Source organism: Neophocaena asiaeorientalis, unplaced genomic scaffold (assembly GCF_003031525.2).
Source record: "Neophocaena asiaeorientalis asiaeorientalis breed wild unplaced genomic scaffold, Neophocaena_asiaeorientalis_V1.1 scaffold477, whole genome shotgun sequence".
NCBI classification, from domain to species: Eukaryota; Metazoa; Chordata; class Mammalia; order Artiodactyla; family Phocoenidae; genus Neophocaena; species Neophocaena asiaeorientalis.
In genome coordinates, this window is record NW_020172630.1 from 471,749 (window position 1) to 485,117 (window position 13,369).

At 38.3% G+C, this 13,369-nt stretch overlaps 1 long non-coding RNA gene across 1 annotated transcript in view; it reads left to right on the plus strand.

The window, feature by feature from the left end:
- Window positions 1–9,504, plus strand: part of LOC112395803 (uncharacterized) — a 41,793-nt gene extending 32,289 nt beyond the window's left edge. Inside the window, exon 3 of the long non-coding RNA XR_003002453.1 lies at window positions 9,021–9,504. This is a non-coding gene — a long non-coding RNA (uncharacterized LOC112395803). The remainder of the gene's footprint in view (window positions 1–9,020) is intronic.
- Window positions 9,505–13,369: the final 3,865 nt, after the last annotated feature.

Here is a 13,369-nt window from a genome sequence, read left to right on the forward strand (position 1 = left end):
AAACATCTAAATGGCTATTAATTTAATCAGGTAATTTAACTATAGCTCTAGAAAAGGCCACCAGCTAGTTGTCACGCAATGATTATGAGGATGACATTTCTATCCCATGATGCCAACGGCAGACTTTGATACATCATTTTCTTTTTGAAGGTTAAACTCAGATAACCTGCCTTTGGCATTTAATTAGCTACATATTAAACACTTTTTTAATAATAAAATGATTAAAAATTTTATTGCTTCTCAAATGAGGCCCTTTTCGATAGATTTAATGACTTGGTTAGAGCTCTATAGTTTGTGAACCAAACCTTACTTAGGCCAGTATGTAGTAATGATATGCTTTACAGCTTACAAAATCTGTATTTTATTCAAATGATGGCCATAATCATTTTGGATAAAACTTATAATGCTTTTTTCTGTATTTGTAAGTCTAACTGTTAAACGTCATTGGAAAGTAACCAGAAACCCCTTGATTCAAAATTTCCAGAAATTATCAAGTTCAAGATGAACAAAGAGACCATGAAATCTGTTTAATGCGCTGAATCTTATATGCTAATTGTTTACATTTCAAAAAGATCACTTGTCACCATTGAATATCTGCCAAAAATAATACAACTATTGTAGAAATGATGGAGAAGTGTGAGTAGACTGCAAATCCCCATCCGTATTTTCACTTAATATTAGCTCTATCTTCAGTGAAAACGGTCATCAGGAGACTCCTCATTGTTCATTCTTAGTGCGAATTGGGAGAAGGGGGAGTTAAAATATCTGTAAAATAGGTTGAAGAGTCCGAAAGCTATCACGCAAGAACAGGGTGTAACTACAGTCTGAATAAAAGCGACCGTTGTCCTTTTATTCATTTTTAAAGTTTTTTATTTAATTTCGAATTTATTTTATCATTTATATATGCATAGGTTTTAAGTGCTCAGTCCAATGACATTTGACAAAAGTGTACAGCAGTATGACCACCACCTCAATCAAGCTATGGGACAATTCAATTATCACTCACACTTCCTCATGCCTCTTTCTAGTCAGCTGCCCAGCTGTTTTGAATTCTGTCACCATAACTTAGTTTTGCTTGTTTTAGAGCATCATGTAGATGTAATTATATGGGGGACATACTTCTTTTGCTTGTCACATTATTTTTGAGCTATACAGTATTCAAGATTTTGCTCCTCTTAGTAGCTTGTTCCTCTTTATGGCTGTGTTCACACTCCATTGTGTGAGTACATCACAACTGTTTATCCATTCACCTGTTGATGTATGTTTGGGTTGTTTCTAGCTGTTTACTATTATTAAGTAAGCCATGAACATTTTAAAATAATTTTTTGAACATGTTTTTATTATTATTGACTAAATATCCAAGAGTAGCACTGCTGGGTCATTATAATACGTGTATCTTTAACTTGAGGAGAAACTTTAACTTGAGGACACTTTTGATGTAGTTGTCAATGGACCTGCATCTACTCCCTTCAGCATAAAAAGATAAAAGGATATAATGAATACTATTCAGTGCAAAGTATAATGTGAGGTTGTTTAGATTTTAATTGTGATTATCTTCTGTCTGTAGATGTAGTAACTTTCTCTTTGGCGGTTTGGCAGAATGGTCCCCCTCTTATTCCATATCAACAGATTACCGCTTTTATTTCGGGTTTAGGTAAATGTGGACTTGTGTTTTGGGATTTTGGTTGTTAGAGAAAATAAGGGAAAAAACGTAAACACAAATTATTAATCAAATTAAGATGACTGATATAGAAGAGGCTACCTGTTATTTTGCCAAATGTATATCTCTTTTTACATTAATGAACTTTCTAAGTAATCAAGCTATGTAGATGGCAATAATTTTGGTCATTAAGATTTTAGTCAGCAACAAATAAGCACATTCTACTATTAATCCACATTGCTCACTTTTAACTTTTTATGGAGCATTTTGTTAATTATAGTACAGAAATTTTGAGAACATCTGTGAACTATAGAAATATCCTTTGATCTTGTGAAAAGAAATTTATTACAGTTTGACTCTATCAGCTTAGAATACATTCCTGTTTACATAGAACCTTTATCTTTAAGCTAATTGTATACAATCGTATACAATTATGGTGTCTCGGTAGAAACTAACAATTTTGAGTCAAATAAAATGGTCTGGAGGCACTTTATTTTAACTTAACTTAATGAGTTGCCACCTCTTTTTGATGATCTAGAGCCTCACTGCCCAGTAAGGTAGCCACTGGCTACATGTGGTTATTGAGCACTTGAAGTGTGGCTAATCAGGATGGAGACTTAGTACCAAAGATAAAAAAATCTCATTAATAATTGGTATATTGATTATGTATTGAAATGATAATACTTGGGATATGTGGGTTAAACAAAATATGATATTAAAATGAATTTCACCTGCTTCTTTTTGTTCTTTTCAACATGGCTATTGGAAAATTTTAAGTTACATATGTGGCTCCCATTTTATTTCTATCGGACAGAGTTCATCAAGATGTATATTCTCCTGCTATAGAAAATATAGAGCAAGTATCGCTACATGCTAATTATCTGTTTTCATGGATATGAACTGAGAGTGGTTTCAATAGGTAACTGATCCACAGAGTCCCCTAAAATGGAGCTCTGATGAGTAAGAGAATGGCTAGGAGGAGAAATCTTAGCTCGCCCGAAATACCTAAGCTCTGTAGATGGCAGAAGACCAATTCTCCCCAGCAACTTGATAGACCCTCCCCGTGCTGAAGTTCCAGATTGTTGAAAGGCATTTATACCAGTTTTTACGAGAGTGAATTGAGGGTGAATGGCTAAAGTGAACGGCATTCCATCCTGGATCCTCTATTCTCATTTCAAACCTTGATGATCACCATTCTGCCTATGCATCATTTGCATTTATCCTCATGCAGTCTCAACACAGAAGACAAGGATGAACTCAAGTGGAGAACTAACCTACCCTGAGGCAACTAGAGACTTAAAATTTGAAAGTAAAACTCCACTGAATTTTTGTTCATGTTCTGTGCGTAACTTAAGAATGCAGTAGAGAATTGAAGCATAGATCCATCCCTAAAAAAGAATAAACAAAAAAAAATTTGTAGACAAATGACTGAATGGCCAAATTAGGCATTTGATTTGAGGCATTCGTAGAATTCCCCCTTGTGTGTTTGGATGCTACCAAAAGGCAGGCTGTATGGGGTAATGGAAACATGAATGTTTGGGGAAAAGACCAAGGAAGGTTCTCTGGCTTCTGGGAAAATTCCCATCTACCTCAGGAGTACTTGGGGCATGCCTCATTGATAACTTCTAAAAGTGAGTCTATAGAGGGTATAATTGAAAGAGTTATGAAAAAAGAAAGAAAACAATTTCACCCTATTGACAAAAGGACTACAACCTTAATTTGCTCACCTGTGTATAGGATGCTACATCAAATGGAAATCTACCTGCCACCCCTCTAAGTTACTCTGTTTAGAAAGACCTCTGCTTGCTTAGACTTCCTTCTATAAATGTAATGCTTGCTGAAATGTCAAATTGAGACTTAGACTACCTATACATATTTTACCCACCAAATAGAAGCTATCTGTGCTTCCTCAAACAAGCTCTATCAATGCATTTGAATCATGTTATGTTTTCATAACACCAAACGATTCACTGATGTGTGAAAAGACCAGTAAATCGGCAAGTTGCTTGTTCTGTGTAAATCCAATGAGCTCACGTATTTGAGTAATTAGACTGGAGGTGCAGCTGTTTGGTGCCATGAAGTTTCTAGTCCTTGGTGAGACAGAGATCCAGGAGCTGTTATTTCTTATTGAAGAAACGCTCATGAATGTGACACCGAATTTCTGAACTATGCAATCCAGAGCTCTTTGTATATCCTTATCAATCATAGCTTATATGAATAACCATTGAATTATCAGAGACGTAGGCAGTCTTCTTTAAGTATAAAAAGGCACTATGATACAGCATTTAAGAGCAAAGATGCTGGAGCTAAACTGGGCTCTGCTACCTACAAGCTGTATGTCCCTAGGTACTCACCATTCTGTGCCTGTTTCTTCATCTTTAAAATGGAATAATAATAGCACTTAATTCATGGAGTTATTCTGAAAATTAATGAATTAATAATTTTTAAATGCCTTGAAAAGTGCTTGACATATCTAAGCTGTTAATTATTACATATTTTATATTGCAATTGAGGAAGTCTCACTAGTTCAATGGAAGTTACGGCTGCATCCGTTTAGGAAGATGTCACCTAAGGTTCTATGGCCTTGGTCACAAAGAACTGAAGCTGATTTCCTACAGCCCTTCAACAAACTGCTAAAGATGAGTTCTATCTCTTCTTCATGGGAAAGCATTTTGAAACAGGGACCTAGAGGCAATGGAGCCCCTTCTACTTACCAACTACACATTTTTCTTTTACGTGAGATAATTATGTAAAAAACTGTGCAAGCTAGCCATCCACTGGCATCCATTTCTACAACCCAAGCTTTTAGCACAATCTTTGGCACAGAGCTAAGACACCCAGTAAATAATCATAATCACATCCAAAGTTGCTATGGACTGAATATTTGTCTTCCCCCAAATTCATATACTGAAGCTCTAACCCACAATTGATGGAATTTGGAAGTGGGGCCTTTGGGAGATAATTAGCTTTCCATGAGGTCATGAAGGTGGGAACCTCATTATGGGATTAGTGCGCTTATAAGAAGAGGAAGAGAACAAAGCCCACTCCTCACCATGTGAGGATACAGCAAGTCTGCAAACCAGGAAGAAAGAGCTTACCAAACACCGAATCTGCCCTTGACCTTGGACTCCCCAGCCTCCAGAACTGTGAGAAATAATGTTTGTTATTTAAGCCACTCTGTCTATGGTATTTTGGTATAGTAGCCCAAACTGACTATGACAACAGCTAACATATGTTAAGCATTCTTGCCAGACACTGTTCTAAACATTCTATATATATTAATTTTTAATCCTCATAATTCCATGAAATATATACTATCATTATCTTATTACCCCTATGTTGAAGATGGACACCAAGGCACAAAGAGGTTATATACCTAAGATGACCCAGCTAGAGAATGGTCACACTGATATTAAGACATGAGCAGTCTGGTGTGGAGCCTGCACTTTCGATCACTACATTATACTGCAATAAATATCTTCTAAATGAATGAATCAGTGCACACTCAGGTCACGATTTTCCATCACGATTTTATTGTTAATGTTTCCTTCAAATAAAGAGCAAAGATTTCCCTGGAGGAGAAATTTGAAACAATACTGAGATATGATAGAACAAATATGCATAAAGTATGGGTTCAACACATATAGGCAGTTGTGAACAACATCCACCACGTCTCCAGGGAAGGGTGAATATGAAGTCCACGGTAATTCAGTCCAGGGACCAAGGGGCAGGGAAATGGAAGCGTTACCTTGGAGAATGGCTCATGATCTAGAGAGTTAGGATAGTAGATGTCACATGCATCAATTCAGGCTCCAGACTTCCAGGGACCTCTTACACCTAAGATACCTAAGGCACGTGACCTAACAGCTTTCAACTTCAGTTTCTTCCTCTGAAATATGGGGATAATATTAATCCCTACCTCTTGGGGTTGTTGTGAGAACTGAATGAATTGGATGTGTGCAAAGCAAGGAATACGGTGCCTGACCCACAGCGAGTCCTCAATAAGTGTCTGGTGTGTTGTTAGTGCCGGGGCTCTAAATCTCATCTCTGTAAGCTCCTGAGAGCTTTTTGTTGAGTCGTTTTGGCCTTTTGCTTCTGGTTTTCTCTCTGGAGAATTGTCAGGGTGCCCTTGTGATTTAGTCAGGCTTGAAGAAGAAGTTTACTAAAACCACAGATGCTCCTGATCAGGCTGGCTCTGTCGGTCATGGGTTTCTTGCTCAGAGCAGGGAGACTTCTCTCCAGCTTTCTCTTGGCTTGGATCAAGTTGCTTCAACAGACCAGCATCTCTCTTTCAATCCAGATCTACTTGCCTACAAGCTATAAATCAGCTTTGGAAAACATGTCTTTCTACAAGTCCAGATGTAAAAAAATAGACCTGATTTCCTCATAGTGCCTGCAGTGCCTCCCTCTGAGACAAAGCCAGGTTGATTTGTTTTTTCCAGAGCAACATGAGTGCCATTAGTGCAATTGTATCAGTAAACTTCTTTTGTCAACAGACATTCCCAGCTAGGGACTTGGGCACTGATAAGATACAAGCCAAATGTGTATTTAATCATTAGATCTATATTTTATTTATTTATTTATTTAACATCTTTATTGGAGTATAATTGCTTTACAATGGTGTGTTAGTTTCTGCTGCGTAACAAAGTGAATCAGCTATACGTAACCATATATCCCCATATCTCCTCCCTCTGCATCTCCCTCCCACCCTCCCTATCCCACCCCTCTAGGTGGTCACAAGCACCAAGCTGATCTCCCTGTGCTATGTGGCTGCTTCCCACTAGCTATCTATTTTACGTTTGGTAGTGTATATATGTCAATGCCACTCTCTCACTTCATCCCAGCTTACCCTTCCCCCTCCCCATGTCCTCAAGTCCATTCTCTACATCTGTGTCTTTATTCCTGTCCTGCCCCTAGGTTCTTCAGAACCACTTTTTTTTTAGATTCCATATATATGTGTTAGCATACGATATTTGTTTTTCTACCCGGGTCCCGCAAAAAAAAAAAAAAAAAAAAAAAATCACTTTGGGGAACTTGGACGTATATATGTCTTAGGCTCCATACACAGGGATTTTACTAAGAAGGGAGAAAGCTTTTTCTCAAAAGATGGTCTTGTGCTAAAAAAAAAACCCCAAATTTCTTCCTCCTTTAAATTTCTAAAATGCTATAATTCTTCAGAAGGATACTAGACCCTCGATACTGTGTAAAAGCATAAAACTTTGTCATAGAGAGACCTGGTTTCACGTCTTGGTTCATTTGCCTACTAGCTGTGTAAATTTGGACACATGTGATGCATTCTTTCCAAGCAACTCCCTGCAGCATCCCTGTTCTTCATCTGGAAAGTGGGGATAAAAATACCAATTCCGTACGAGGTTTTATAAAGGATGAAAGGAAACAATCCATATAAATTCCTTATCATGGGCCTTATATATAATAAGAGCTCAATAAATGGTAGCAATGATCACTGTCACTGACAATTTGTTTTTAGTGTTCCTGTTGGTGACATACTACTTGAATAGTTTTGGCTGAGTATGACACCTCCTGTTCCTATGATTTTGCAGATTTGAAATTGATAAGAAAAGCAAGATGATTTATTATGTATATAATATAACTTATTGCCTTGTGCTTGAAACTTCATTAAAGTAGAGCTCTCTGTACGTAATTGGAAGGTAGCTAACAACACACAAGAAAATAATGATGGTAAAGATAATTCTTGTTATTGACTGAGCTCCCACTATGTTCCAAGGACTATTCCAGGTATTTTATGTACAACACTCTATTAGAAATATGTTCTTATTTTTAATTTACAGATGAAGAAACTGAAGCTTGAAGAGTTTGCTTGCCCATAACTGGCTTATAAGAAGAGCCAGTATTCTAAACTTCTGCTATCTGAGTCAGATATGGACTTGATAAATCTAAAGATAGGAATCCTATGTTAATTATTATTTTTGTCTCCTCGAGTTTTTATTGTGAGAATAAGAAAGTGAATGAAAAATAATAAAGATAATGGGGTAGAAAATGTTTAGGATATGAGCAACAAGATTTCTAACCAATTATTAAATTTAAAAACACACACACAAAAAAAACCTTTCCAAGCAAAATTGGTGGTCTTCGGAAGAAACAGGTGGAATAATTTGAAATTGTTCAATTTTGAAATTGCCATCCCTAAGAGATTTTTTTATCCTTTACTCTCAAATAGGCATACTTTTCTAAGGGCTGGCTTATTCTTTTTTTTTTTTATTATTTCAAATTTTTATAAATTTTATTGGAGAAAAAAATCAGATGAGGAAATAGAAAGTAACTGGGCGATAGACGGTGGGGCGCAAAGGCTACTTTAATTGTGTGGCCAGGGAAAGCTTTTCTGAGTTTATGACATTGAGGCTGAGAAAGACAGAGTCATGGAAATACCCAGGGAAAAGGCTGAGGGCAAGGGAGTAGCAAACGCTAAGACAGCCAGGAGGCCTGTCTGACAGGGCTTGCTTATTCTTACAGCTTATTGGTCAGCATTTACTAATGTCTTAATGGAGAAGTTTTGGGCAGTTTAGGAAATGACATGATAAAGGGGGTTATGGTGGTGAGGAAGAGATTGTAATTTTTGGTAATTTTCTACTTGTCTTCTTTCTCCAGGCTTTTAGGTGAGTCATTAGCTTTGTCCAAGGAGACGACTGCTGTTTGTAATCCTACTTTTTTTTTTTAATGCTGTTTTTTATTCTAATATATATATATATTTTTTAACTAGACCTTTGGTTTTTTTTCTTTCTTTCTTTTTTTGGCCATGCAGCATGTAGGATCTTAATTCCCCAACCAGAGATCGAACCCATGCCCCCTGTATTGGGAGCATGGAGTCTTAACCACTGGACCACCAGGGAAGTCCCTGTAACCCTACTTTGTCAATGAACTTACCTTCGGCTGAAAAAGTGGGCAGCATTTTCCTTCCTTAATACAGCTGTAGGGTGTCCCTGTTTCTCTTGCCTCTGGCTGTTTCTTTTGCTATATCCTCACCTAGTAAGATTTATTTGAGTTGAATATTCATATCACTCTTGCCTAAACCAACTTTCTTCCCTCCTTTTTGCTTTCCTGCTGTGGAGATGTTCTATTCATGCCAGTTTTATGATTTGGGGGAGGAGTTTTTCTTTTTAAGTCTCTTTTACCCTCTGAAGGTCTCCAGAGGGTAGAGCGAAGACTGCTGATACTGGCCGTGTATCTCAGTTGGAGTGAAAAGCTAAGGATGGGGGGCAAAGGGGAGATATTCTACTTGCCTGTGATTTCACAGGACCCATTTCTGTACTTTGCTGAACAGGAAGGAAGCCTCCCAATGCTATCAGATCAACAGATACACATTTTTTTTGTTTTTTTCCAGACCAAATGCTCACTGGAGGGGAGTGATATGCTGACCAAAGACATCCCCAAACATGAAGCTGTCCTGCTGGGACTGTCCTGCCAGTGGTCGTTTTCCTTCCTGCCATCTCAAATACTCCCAACCCCAAAGCAAAGAGCCCCTCTGCACAAAGGGTGAGATTACATCCCAGCTGTGGCCATAACAGGGACATCGATCCTCATCTGTTCCCCACCACTGAATTCTCCACTGCGGGTTAGAAACAAGCAATGCAGCCTCCGCTACCAGCGACACCGGCGGGACCTGGCTTTTAGAAGTAAGATTGAATGGCTATTAGAAGAGGTGACGGCTATAACCTAACACTGTACAGAGAGACCAAGGTAATGAAGTAACACAGATTTGTAGAATGTGGAGACCTGGAAGGCTCTTTAGACATCATTCCGGCCAACCCCTTTGCTTTACAGGTGAAGAAAACCAGGACCAAAGAGGTTAATTGACTCATCCAAGGCCGTAGTGTGAATTATTGTCCTTTGGTTGTTCAGGTCACCCTTAAACAAAAATTTTTTTCCCAAGGTTTCTAAGAGTTCAGAGTTTGTAGTCCATCAGCTTTAATAGTTTAAATGCTTCCCTTTAGAACTCATGCATCAGCGGTGAATCATGGGAACCTATCATGAACATGCCCCACATGTTATAGGTGATTAAAGAAGGGGAAAGAGGTTTCTGCACCTAATATCTTACAATTGAATTGGAGACTTAAGAAATATAAATAGCAAGAGGAAAAATGAAATTCTTATGTATGTAAAAAAAAAAGAAATACTTGATGTATGCATGTAAATGCTGTGCATAAAGAGAATTCTATGGAGTAGGTGTCCTATGCTTTATCTTAAAGAAACTAAAGACCATGTGTTTGTATTAATATTTAGAGAGCCATTAATTTACTATTGGGATTACAAAGTAAAAGTGATAAATAACAATTTATATTTTGTGTTCTATAATGTCCACGTATAAAGTTTCCTGGGCATTTCAGCAGCCACCAACATCACTGAAAATATGTTTATGTCCCACGAAAAAAATTCCATTTGAATCTTGGCTGTTTGAAACATAGCTTCCTCTCTTCATCCTTATTGCCACATTTCTAGTATAAAGTGGTCAGATTAGATGATCTTTAAGGTTCTTACACATTTCCACTTTCCTTGATTAGCGAGTGACTAAGAACAAAAGGCAGGATACTCCAGATGTTCTAGTAGGTTTACATTTGCATCTGAGAAAAGTCTTGAAGTACCTCAATAGGTTTAAATTCTTTTTTGAGTGGTGAAATACCACTGAAAATTTTCTATGAAATTCTCCCAGGAAAATAACTGGTTTTAGAGTTCTGCACCGTTGATCTTGTAGTTCCAGGACAGATTTGGGATAATTATCGTGCTTTCCACTGGGTAGAACAATATTTTAGGATCAGAACAATCAAACTCAAATTATACAGGTACAACCGTTTAACAAATGTGACACATATTTTACAATTCATATCCAACTGATGAGTCCCTTTGGTCTACCCATCAAAACAATTGTCAGAGGTAAACAGGCACTCATTTTCCATGTGAATTTTTCCACGTTGCTGCTGGTAAGCCGTTTCTGAGGGTATAATAGCAATAGCTGCCCCTGAAAGCCTCGAGCCCCAAATGATCATTTAAATGGTTCTTGCGCACAACTCGTGTTTACGGGTGCCGGGTCCCAGTGTTTCAGATACATAAAAACAGCCTTTGCCAGTGCAGCTTTAGCCAGTAAGAATAGCTAATATTGATACTTACTGAGTGCTAACTATGACTATACTGAAAGTTTTGCATATATTATCTTATTTAATACTCCCAATAATCTGAAGACGCAGGTACTGTTATTATCCCCATTACACAGATAAAGAAACTGAATATTAGAAGGTTAAATAGTTTGCCTAAAATACATCTAGGAAACAGTAAAGCTGAGATCTGAAGCCAGATGTACTGACCTCACGGACAATACGCTAATCACTATACAGTATTACCACGTGGCTTGCAATAGTCTAGAAGACAAATGATTTTTAAGTTGCTCTGATAAATACCCTTTATGTGGATAATGATGGTGTGCAGACTGAGTAGTGTGTATGATGGTGGTGGAGGTTAGAGGTGCGGGGACCATTAATTTTTATTGACTTTAGTTAATTGCATTTAATTCGAATCTTTCAACGATTTTGGCCAACTGCACGTTGTGCCTGTCTGGGTCTGCAGTATCACTGACAGCAGAGATGTGGGTACCACGCTAAGTAGGCATCCTTCCTCCAGAACCTTCACTGGCAGACACGAGCATGCATCATCCATCCCGGGTCTGAACAGCAAGTTCAGAAGCCATCTCATTATTTAAATTTCTGATCTGCAGTGTTGTATGAAATACCGTGAAGAACCCCGTGCTTCAGGATCTGTGGAATAGCCACACATTTCCCAGCCTAAATCTAAAGCAGTGGTGCTGATAATTTATATGAACGCATCTCCCCTTTCTCCATGTGGTTAAAGATAATGAAATAGAGAACCGCGCTCTCCGAGAATGTGACAGGCCAATTTACGATTCCAATTCTCCGCTTGGTCATCTAAAATATACTATTTTAGCAGCTTTCTGCCTTTAACAGGTATTTCTTGAAAGCAATTCCTACTTGCATGACTGTTCCGTAAATGTTTGGCTTGAAAGAAAAGGAAATGTGTCCTTCAAACAAGTGTGTTTCTTTCAGGGCTACTAATGTATGTGAATTTCTCCGTGGTGACTACCCAGTTGTTTTCTGTTATCATCTTCTCAGCCTTCAATTCATTACCCCTGTTCATTATTCAATTTGTTGGGCTTTGAGCACCTGAATAATTGAAAGCTATGCAAGTATTATAAATTATAGTGTCCACGTTCATAATCCCCATTTTAGAGTTTATAGCTTCACTGTAAAAATTCACTGTGTTGGAACCTTACATACAAGGTCTTATACTGAAAACAAATTAATTTATAAATACATTTTTTTCTTCCCTAAACTCAATATTTAACAAATCTTACATTTTTCCAGTTACGATTTTTAGGGCTTTGACTGCCACAGCAAGACCAATGAAAAAGAATGTTTTACATGTTCATTCATTCATTTTTGTAACAAATATTTATGGAGTGACTATACCTTTGACAGTGTGAGGCTGGAGCTAGGTCAGCCTATTCTCTTTGAGAAGAATGAGAGAGAAAGCAGGCTTTGCAGCCCTTTAAGTTATGGCCTCCACCTCCTGATGGCACTCAAAAATCAAAACAAACCAAAAAAAACCTAAACCAAATCCTCAGCAGCCCTTCCTCTGTAGTCTCTGACCCTGGGTCCTTCCTGGTCCACCTAGGGCACTGAGGGCTGGAAGATTCTGTAGCCTCCTTGAGGCAGGTAGCCCAGTTCTTTGCTCTGCAAATAAATATGGGAATAAAGTTTTTCAATGAGAGTAAGAAGGAGAGAAGAGAAGATGGGTGAAGTTTAAGAGACTGATGACCCAGCTAGTGAGTGCCTGAGCTGGAAGGCAAGCTGCAGACTCAAGTCTTGTGGATGCAAATCTAGTGTGGTGGGTTTTGTTTGTTTGTTCTTTGCGGTACGCGGGCCTCTCACTGTTGTGGCCTCTCCCGTTGTGGAGCTCAGGCTCCGGACGTGCAGGCTCAGCGGCCATGGCTCACGGGCCCAGCTGCTCCGTGGCATGTGGGATCTTCCCGGACCGGGGCACGAACCCGTGTCCCCTGCATCGGCAGGCAGACTCTCAACCACTGCGCCACCAGGGAAGCCCTAGTGTGGTTTTTAATTTCATCAGCACTGCCTCTGCATCGCTAGATTGGTTGATTGATTGGCTTTACCATAATAAAAATAGCTTTACTGGGGTTTTTTTCTCCATAATTATACCAGCAATCCCCACCCTTCTCTTTGTAAAAGCTGAAGCAATGAATTAAGGTAGAAAGTTGAAGGTGAAAATCATCTGGAAACAAATTTGATGGGCATTAGTTCAACAAGTATTTCTGAAGCACATATTCTGTACCACTTGGGCCTTGGTAAATAGGGATAACTATTACAGATGTGGTTCCTGCCCTTAGTTAACATAAAATTGGTGAAAGATACAAAAAATAGGCAAGAAAGCAAATGAATGTATATTATTTTTCTGATGGCTAAGAGCAGAGAATCATGATGGCAAATCAACAGGGAAGGTACTACTTATGTCAAGCTATTAGAAATGATCTCTCCTGGGAAGTGGTATTGTAGAGTATGGCCTTCCAAACTGTATTCTATGGCTCTGTTTATGCATTTTTATTTTTGACAAAAACAAGATCATATATGCATATTGTTTTGCAACTTGCCT